Below are 9,206 nucleotides of genomic sequence, written 5' to 3'. Positions count from 1 at the left end.
ACCAAGGAGACCCTGCTTTCCGAGGAAGCGATGGCAGCGAAGCAGAGAGCCTTCAGGTGTGGAGAAGATTTTTATTTTTCCCTGGGGAGAAAAAAATATCACTAGAGAAAAAAAAAAAACCACAACTCCAAAGGCCGTTCAGATCGCATCCTGCCCCCTCTGGGTCACAGTGCGGTCTCAAGGTATGTCTGCTCCTCCCCTTAGCGCACGGCTCTTCCTTAGTGAGTGGCGTTGGTTGCCAGGATTCACATGAGGTGGGCTTGGAGGTAGATTGTCACCAAGGCAGCCAGAGTAGCCTCCCTTCCTGTATCCAAACCCCAGCCCTCCAGGGTGCTATGGCTCAGTGAGGAGGGACTTGGGACTCTGCCATCCACCTCTTCCTTGGGAACTTTTCATTGCCTATTGTCGCGGCTGTAAAAAGTGCTACCGGTTCCAGACAGTCATTCCAGCTTCCCTGCATTTTCTGTCATACAATAGAGACCAGGCTGGAAAGTCTAACCAAGGCTTGCCCACAAGATGGACTTCAAGCAGGGAAAGGGATAACAAAAATGTGTCGATGGTGGAGAGCAGACCTGACCCAGCGAATCTGGTTTCTTCTCCTAGGAGTGGATCAGCTGAGTCAGAGATTCCCGGAGGCAGAACAGCGTGGTTAAGGGACTGCAGCCGTCAGTGATTCCAGCTTACTGCTTGCGTGGGGGTGGCGTACCTCTTCTTCCGGAGTGTGAACTTTTCTTTCACTACCCTGGTCCAAAAGCACATTCATGAAGGGTATGTTCACTGTTTTCAGAGTAATGACCCTCATCGAAAGGGTCACATCGTCAAGTCCCACCTTCAGAAACAGCCTCAAAATTCGGGCTTTTGATATTCTTTCCAAATGGGCTTAGATACACACTGGCTCTGATTGAAAACAAAACCAAGTCACACTTGACTTGAAACTTGTGCCCCTTGACAGGGTGACTGTATTGGGTACTGTGAATTTTGTAATTTATACACTTGTGTATACCCATGCTTCTGTCATTATGTAACAATGTATCTATTCATATTAACTATTTAAGATCCATCCTAGATTTTGTAATGCAGTTTGGACATTTCTTCATTTCCTAAAATACTGATGTTCTCAGAAACTGGACCCGATCTGACCTATCCGTGACCCCAAACCTGACCTTCTCTACCACTGAGCATACCCAGGGACAGAAGCCGGGAATATGGAGATGTTTCCTCTCGGTGGACCGGTGCATATCCTTAAACTTATTCGTGCTTCGAACTCTCCCAGGCAGCTTGTTAGAATCTCTGCCCAGACCTAGTCTCTTGGCTCAGGGAGTCTGGGACTATTCTTTGGAAAATACTGCAACAGATTGTAGAGGGAATTGTTGGGAGAAGTCAAAGAGGGAGAGAGGCCTCCTTTGGGAAACAATACTGACTCTCTCTGGGAGTGGTGAGGATTCTGTCTGCCATGGGGAAATTTCACCCACTAGGATCAATAAAGAACAAAGGGACCTGGTGTGAGAGGGACCTGGTGTGAGAGAGAAGGCAGGTGGCAGGGGATATCATTTCCCCAGGACACTGGGGACACATTTGAAGAAGCAGTCTGTGAAGGTGAGCAGCTATATCAGGGGGCTGTAGGAGAGAGGTGGCCTTTGAGGACCTCACTGTGGGAGATCATGAAGCCTCAGGGTAGAGCTACATACTAGGAAGTGGAAGATCTGTGGAGCCTGGTGGAGGAAGCAGCCCACAACTACCCGCCATCTTTTGTAACAACAAACAGTAGTATTTAGCGGCAGTTGCTTACACGTGTGTGCATACTGAAGACCAACTTCTGGAAGACTGACTTTTGTTTAACAAAGAAGAAATATTAACAGTTCTTAGAGAAGGGAGGGAGCTATCCTGAGTATGTGGAAAGGACTGTTTTCATAGATTTCTGAGCTAAGTGGAGGGCGGTATCTCTCAGCAAGTCAACTGTGCCTGCCATCTCCAATACTGCTGCTGGAAGGGGAGGTTTTATATGTGTAAAGATGGAGAGATAGGCACTTAGGTTACATTTCCGTGGTCCACTGATCCCTCACAGAACTATCGGTAGGTCCAACACTCTTCCATCTCATGCTTTTGTACATTCCAAAACTTGTCACAAAGCCGTTCCTATGGGCACAGAAACTCGTCTGCTTACTGTATGACTGAGTAGCTATCGGGCTCTCATTGGTTCTAAATATCAACGGTTTCTGTTACACAAAATTTTCTCGACTTTAAAATTTCATGTCTTGAGCTTTCACTAATGATAGCAACTGTGCTCCATATTTTGGAGATTTCTGCCTAGCAACCTGACTGGGAGCCATTTGAGCAAGCATCACAGTCCTCAAGCTTTCTGGACGGCAACGCTCTATTGTTTCCCGACTTCCGCATATTATCCAGGGTTTCGTTCCCCTCCTTTATAACAGTGACAAAGTCATAATAACTCAATTTCTATTTTGCTTCCTTTGTTTCTCTCCCAGGTGAGGGTTCCCAAGGTATATATTAAAAAAAAAAAGACAGAATAAATATTGCTTGCAGAACTTGTGCCTGTGTGTTTTGTATCCAGAGACTCAAATGATAGCTTGTTGGAATAAGACAACAGTTTAAAAATTATTAACATATATTGGTTATGCATAGTGGGTTCATTATGGCATTTTCATACATGTGCATGATGCACTTAAATTATACTCAACGCCACCAATACATTTTCTTCACCAAATATTTTTAATGCCTAATGTATGTGGGACCGATTTCACATCCTGGGGACTCAAGGGTATCCAGAGCAATGCTCCCATTCTTAGGGGACTAACCTTCCCATGGCAGGAAGAGACAGATCATAGAGAAGTGACACAAAATTGGTGTGTGTGCCACTTATGCTAGTTACAGAAAGCATCTACAGCAAATCACGTTTAAGCAGAGACGTGAGAGACATGCACAAGGCAAGCGCATCCACATGAAGAGATTTCTTGGTGGAGGAAAACTCTTGTACCAAGATGTTGACAGGGACGACTGCATTGTGTTTTCAGGAATGTCATGGCAACGGTGACAGCAAAGCGGAATGGATGCCAGGGAGAATGAAAGGAGATGAAGCAGATGCTTCCTGGGGAAGGTCATGCCGCTTCCTCTGGCCGCAGCGAAGACTGAATACTTATTTCAAAAACATTGATTTTATGTGTATGTGTGTTTGCCTATATGTACGTGTGTGTGTGTGTGTGTGTGTGCCACATGCAGTGCCCACAGAAGCCAGAAGTGGGTGTTGGATCCCCCAGAAGTGCAGTTACAGATGGTTATGAACAGCCATGCCAATATCCAAGTTCTCTGCAAGAGCAGCTAGCCATTGTCCCCGTCCCTAGAGATTTATTTTATTATGGAGAGGATGCTGATGGCGTAGTTTCAGCAGAGGAATGATAAGATCATTCTGATGGGCTCACTGTGGCTGCGGGACAGGAGAAGAGTTTATGGAGGGAGCTCGGTAGTGGGCGATGGGAGTTGGGTGGCAGATGGGAAGGGGAGAGGTAAGGAGTGGTGTATGGTGATGGGCAGCTTCAGCCTGATGAAGAAATGATTCCCAGGGTGAGGCAACAGACAAGAGTTTTTATCTTCAGTCGGATATTGGCTAAAGACTCGTAGGAACCTGTTCAGACAGTGTAAGTCCCAGGTACCTCTGGGAGTAGTGGCCTCCATTGCCTGTGGGTAAGTCTTACAAACTCACTGCGCAGCTGGGTATGGGTTTCCCCAATGCTCTTGCAGATCATCAGCTGATTTGGCCCCTGAGGACAGTGTGAGCAGAGATATCAATCAGGGTGAATGACCACACCGGGACAGCTCGCCAGTAGGCAGATCAACTTTATTTAGGGTGATTAAAGGCTTATAAGGTTTTGAAGGGCTGAGGGCAGGGACTTTTAGGATGGGCAAGGGTCATTGGCTGGGGTCTTAGGGTACCTGATATACCTCATTGGCATGGGGAAGCTTTTTAGGAAACTCAGGTGCTGGCTAAATAGGTTTTGTTAGGAGAAAGGAAATTTATCCTACAGACTAATTGAAGTTATGTGTCATTCCTCAGGTCGAGGCAAGTGTGGGGGCTTAGAATTCCCTGGACATGGTCAGAGAAGGAGAAAGTCTGCCAACAAGGGATTCTCCCATATTGCCCCAAGCTCAGAGGCTATCTACTGCTGATAGACTTTGATCTTTCCCACAGCTGGGGGAAGGGCTCACCTACCAATTGGGGTTCCCACAGCAGCACTATATGATCTAAGGGTAGAAGCCCAGACCCACTAGTCCAGAAGATGAGTGACATTGGCTTGGACAAGAATGTAGCAGGGGAGGGGGGTTGAGAAGTGGTTTTATTCTGGATATATTTTGAAGGCAAATCCTACAGGATTTTCAAATGAATTACCCACGAATGTAAGAGAGGAGAGTGAGGATGACTCATTACCTTGTCACTTATTGAAGTTAGGAAGACTGTGGGAGGGGCAGACTTAGGAACAGGTTGACAATTTGAAACACTGTTTGAAACGTAAATTGGAAATACTTTGTCAATGCCTAAATAAAGATCTCAAGCAGGCAATTGGAGGGGAGCGTCTGAAGTTTTGAAAGTAGGTCCTGGTTCTTAGACTCAGCTGCATCATGTGGACATTGGGCAGTAGAAGTCGGTAAGTCTCATGGCCACTTCCAGCAGCATTTCTAAATAAGGGACTCAACGGGTGGTTTTTGAGTAGCCTGCTACTGCTATAAAAGCTGCACGGGCTCACAAAGAGTCTCTTCATGTTTGTTGTTGACTGGTGGTCCAGGTAGATAATATTTAAAAGTTCTTCACTCTTGGTGTGCCCTGGCTTTATACTGTGTCTGTTGAACTTATTTATCACAGGGCCAGAGAGATGGCACAGCCATGAGGAGTGTGTGTTGCTCTCCCAGAGGACTTGGAGGCCAGCCTGGTCTACAGAGTGAGTTCCAGGACAGCCAGGGCTACACAGAGAAACCCTTTCTTGAAAAACCAAAAAAAATAAAAAATAAAATAAAATAAAATGTATGTATCACATCCTTCTAGCATAATAAAGAGATAAAGGCCAGAAAATGGGTTAGTTAAGTAGCTTTGCAAATGTCTAAACATGAAAAACAAACAAACAAACAAACAAACAAACACCTCCCAGCCTTATACTTTTTTCCCCCTATGGATCAAGTTGTCAGCCACATTTTTAAATCAGAAACTTAAATGGGCATTTAGAAAAAAATAATGTCTGATCTGAGGTGCGACAGCCTCAGGTAAAGCAGCTAATACACTAGATTGCATAGGACAGAACTTTGAGAAAAGAAGGCAATAAACTCAAATTCTGATCTGAAATTCAAGTGGGGTGGATGCGAAGTACGCAGAAGACCCCCTGCCTCACAGCTTGCGAGAGATCTCCTTGCAGCAGTGAATTAGAATTAGCAAATTTGAAAAGGCAACTTTTATTTTTCATTAAGCTGGCTGCGGCATTAAGACTGCAGGCTTCGAGACCATCTGCCTTGGTCAGAATTCTGGCGCTGCCATTTGTTAGCTATGTGATCTTGACTGAGTTTCTTAAAAATCTGCTCCATTTTCCTTACCTGTGAGACTAGGAGCTGACACTAGCTCCAGCTAATACTGTTAGAATTATTAGGGTTAGGCTGAGATATACAAAGTACCCAGAGCCGTGCCTGGCACAGTACGCACTGGCTGCTTAAACAATACCAGGCCAACGAAGCAGGGCAAGGGCCTGATCTACAAGTGAGAGGTCTGAGTTTGATTCCCACTACCTGAGGAACACAGACAGAAATCCCTGCACTAGAGCCTGAAATCCCTGCACTGGGGACATGGAGGCATAGAGGGTTCTTGGTGGTCTTTGACCAATTGATGAATTGGTGAGACCTAAGTTCAACAAGAGACCCTGCTTGTAAAAGGGAGGCAGGAATGCCTGAGATGACACCTGACATCAGCTTCTTCAATATGCTGATGTGCACATGAATTAACACACACACACACACACACACACACAGAGCAATCTTGGGCACAGCGGTAGAAGTGAGTATTCAATATCCAAATTAGCTGTTTTACTTGGAGGGTTTTGCATTCAGTTCTGGGTGTTCCTATAATTATAGAAGTGTTGAAAGTGGTGAAGGCCATAGAATCACGCCAAGGACAGGAAGTGCAAAAGGCTGGGATACAGAATTTGTTTTTTTTTCTTTTGTAAGCGGGTCCAGAAGTGGAATAAAGCTTGAAAACTCTGAACTAGAGCTCTCATCCCAGACAGAGCTAGGAGCACAGGACTGGAGTCCGAGGATGGTGTGGAAGCCATGCTCTGCCATGGGGCAAAGGGTGAGAACTGCTCTCAGTGCTCTGAAGCTACTGATGAGCCTGATTCTCAGGTCTTAGCTTAATGGTCTGAAATCAGAGTTCAGTCCAGATGTGCTGTAAGAAGTTGCTGTGGGTCTTCACGTGGACTACCTGCCCCTGTCAGGCTGCTTTTCCATGGAAATGAGGCTCTGAGACACGGAAGCCAGTCGGATAGAAAGATGCTGACGTGGCTTTTGGATGGGATTCAGCCTGAATGGTCTAAAGATCTCTCGCAGTGTAAGACTCTAGGGACTGTCTTGTGTGTTTTAGGTGTCCCCCTCATTCCTCATTCCTCCCTCCTAGCCTCTTATCAGTGGAGATCTTAGTTTAGAATATTTACGTAAGATCTCCAGACTAAGGTGTGATTTCCATTCAGTGTAATTCCCTGGCACAGCACTGGATGTTGTGGGAAAACTCGGTACCATTTTTTCACGGTGTCTGAGAGAATTTCACGGTGTCACAGCAGAATTTCCAGATGAGCACATTATCACCACCCCTCCTATTCTGTGTTACAAATGGAAGAAGTGAACAGTACCAGGGGCCACTGCCTCCCTGTGAGCAGGCGGCAGGCTTCATGAAGGCTTCGTCCTGAGAGCCGGTGCCCATGCAAGGTTAGGCAAGGTAGGATGTGCAGGTAGGAGAGGGGGTCCCTCGGGGGAGAGAGAGGGAGGTGACTGAACACAGAACTGGCAGCAGGTGCTTTGCATAGTGTTGTATTAGCCAGGGAAACAGAGCCAATAGTTATTAATAAGCCATGGTTTATTGTAAAGAGGCTCTTTCAACAATGGAGGCTACTCCTATGATCCACTGCCTGCAAACTGGAGAATGGAAAAGCCAGGGGTGTAGTTCAAAGTCCTGAGAGCCTGGGAGCTCAAGATCTGAGAGTGTTGATCCCAGGATGAGTGAAGGGACACTGAGGGCAGGAGAAGATGATTGTCCCAGAGCAAGCCATTAGACAGAACGGACTCACCTTCTCCCTGCCTCGTCATCCTATTCTGTCCTTCACAGACGGGATGGTGCTCTCCTGTGTGCTGGGCAGCAGATGCTTTTATCAGCTCCCAAGTTAAAATCCTCACGTCTTCTGGAAACATTCTCACACACACAGAGACACACACACACACAGATACACATAGTCACGCACGCACACACACACAGCCATGCACATACACACACACATACACACAGCCACACACATAGAAAGAGAGAGAGAGAGAGAGAGAGAGAGAGAGAGAGAGAGAGAGAGAGAGAGAGAGAGAGAGAATATTTAACCAGGAATTTGGTCCCATGGCTAAGACTAGTTGCCATGTAAAATGAACAGAACTTCATGATGACAGATAATTCATTCTCCTCACGCTCACAAGGTAGCATTTGGTAGCTCGTTTTTCTTTCTCAGCCTGTGAACCAGACTCTTTAAGTATCTTCACAGTAGCTTATGAAGACCTGGGAACCTGTTCAGTCTGGGAACTACAGCTTTGGTGGTCAATCCCTGTCTGAGCTCTGCCTGTGTGCACTGACTGAAGTGCCCTGCCTTCTCTCACTGAAGTAGACCTGGGAGTGTCTTCTGTCAACTCAGTCCTCCTCCAGTGTACTCTCTTCCACAGTGCGTTGACAGGAAGAGAATGTGAAACAATGTGAGCGCTCACACTACAGAACTCGGCACCATCTTGGGGTGAAGATTGCTGTGGCTGGTTATAGTGAGCGGTGGAATATGGAGATGGGTTAGAGAGGGGTAAGCGAGATGGCGGTTCACAGGAGCAAGTGCCCCATCTGTCTTCCGCTTTGGGCTGCACCACTGATTCCAGGGGTGACTTGCATGAGATTGTAGGGGAAGCCTGCAGATGCCACATCAGTAGGATCAAGTGGGAATAGTCAGGAGACAAGTGAGACAGGAAAGCAGGGTCAGGTACCAGTTGTAGAGAGATGGGAAGGGTTTTTCAACTTCAGTTTGTAGACCCTAACAAAATAAATTGTTTGAGATGACTGGTTGAGAAATGTGCATATTAAATTTGAAAGGGACAGATGGAGAAGGAGAGGCTAGGGATGATCACTTAAACATGAAACTAAGTGACTAAGGATTGGCCGATGGAGTGTGAACAGGAGTGGCCTCAGTTAGAAGCAGAAAGGCGAATATGGAAGATTTTCCTCAATGTTTCTACGACTCCCCCCCCCCCCTGGTTTTTAATGAGCACAAGGCACTGTGGTCGATGCTGGTGATTCCTAAGCCATATAGGCATGCCACTGTATAGAGCCTGTCAACTCACCAAATAAAGACATATTGTTACCACTTGTTGAATGCAAAGTTCAAACAGATACAAGAATATGTAACAATGATGTTTTCGATAGTTTGAGTGTACAGGGATCAGACATAACTTCTCTGAAAAATGAAAGGAAAGATGTTTTGAATTGAGATTGGGAGGGTGATTAGGAGTCAACTAGGCAAGGAGAGGAAACGCATCTCAGATGTGGGAAGAATGTTTGCAAAGGCTCGGCCCCGAGGTGACAGGAAGCATGGAATGTAGCAAGCGAGATAAAGAGGAGTGAGATGAGGCTGGAGACAAAGCCAGGGCCCACATGACAAAGTGGGGATGTTGTTTTTAATCTCAGGAACAAGAAGGAACCAGGATGCTTTAAATAGGAGGTAGCAGGATCCATTTTGCACTGTGAAATGGGTACCCTTGCCACCTTGTGGAGAGCAGAGGAGTGGTGGGCACCCAGAGAACCTGGCATGAGCTTGTTTGGTTCGGAGGGAAATTTAGTGGATGGGACAAAAAAGATGGTGGTGGTAGAGAATATTGGGAGACCTCTAGGATTTGATGGCCGATAGGATGGATGTACAGATGTTGGGAAA

The sequence above is a fragment of the Mus caroli genome, chromosome 4 (genome assembly GCF_900094665.2).
Source record: "Mus caroli chromosome 4, CAROLI_EIJ_v1.1, whole genome shotgun sequence".
NCBI classification, from domain to species: domain Eukaryota; kingdom Metazoa; phylum Chordata; class Mammalia; order Rodentia; family Muridae; genus Mus; species Mus caroli.
The sequence above is the reverse complement of the archived record's forward strand: the minus strand, read 5'-3'. Positions refer to the sequence as shown.